A 1,003-nucleotide genomic window follows, 5' to 3' on the forward strand; every position below is an offset into this window, starting at 1 on the left:
CTATGAATATATTTTTCCACTTTCCTAAACAATTTATTTTAGAAAAATATGGGATAATCTAAGGATTAAAATCTAGAAAAGGGAAACACAGATTTCTTTTCTTCATCAAACCACAAGACTATGTAATAAGGANGCTTGTAAGGTTCTCACAGGGGCCTAACCAGTGACATTAGAACTAGTGACATACTACCATCGAGAGTGTGAATGGACTTGGAAGAATTAGCTCTGGCTAAGCGAGCATGCCACAGGCTCGAGAAGTAACATGTCATGGACAGTAAGTAGTATGTGGCAGTGACAGAGAAGTTGGGGCTTTCAAAGGACAATCTGCCTGTCTTAAGTTTATCTCAAGCTCCTTCAAAGCATATACCTGGAAAAGGTTCCAGTGTTGTAGACAAAATATCCTTAGAGAACCATACATGGGACATTGTAACTTTTCTTAAACTCTGGAATAAAATNCCACAGCCCAGCTAAGGAGCACAGTCTAGCTCTTGCTCCCACTTCTAGCTCAGTCGAATACAGAGCCTTGCAACTAGGTTATAACCAATCCCCGCAGATGCAGCCACAGATGCTGAAAGCCCTGACTTGGAGAAGCATCAATGGGTGCCACTCACCCTACTTCAGTTAATCTGCTCTTTATCTGGCACTAGGAATGAGTAAGAGCTTCCCAGGACCCCACTGAATAAAAAGGGCTTCTGGAAATAACTTTATAGAATGGCTGATTTCATCTTCCCTGCAATTAATGTGCTTATAGAATATTTACTGTACTTAGACACATCAGACCTACCTGATCCATAATTTTTGCCNCCGCTTACCCAAGGTATTGTGCTGACATGGTTAATCCTTCTGTTTGCTTAGAACTGCCCCAGAAGTTTGTATAGTATTTACAGTGGCAAACCTGCCTCACCATGTCAGCTACTGGCTAGGAGCAAAGTTAAAAACTGGTTTCAGATGGACTTTCTGTCTAGGGGCAGGGAAGAGACTCCAGATACCTTGAAAGATATCG

The 1,003-nt window shown here is 41.7% G+C and overlaps 1 protein-coding gene across 1 annotated transcript in view; it reads right to left on the reverse strand.

Annotated features, from left to right (window-relative positions):
- The window catches only part of Adamts9 (ADAM metallopeptidase with thrombospondin type 1 motif 9), a 170,842-nt gene that overhangs the window by 75,147 nt on the left and 94,692 nt on the right, over positions 1–1,003 (reverse strand). The gene's annotated exons all lie outside the window — the stretch shown is intronic.

This window comes from Mus caroli, chromosome 6 (genome assembly GCF_900094665.2).
Source record: "Mus caroli chromosome 6, CAROLI_EIJ_v1.1, whole genome shotgun sequence".
Taxonomy (NCBI): domain Eukaryota; kingdom Metazoa; phylum Chordata; class Mammalia; order Rodentia; family Muridae; genus Mus; species Mus caroli.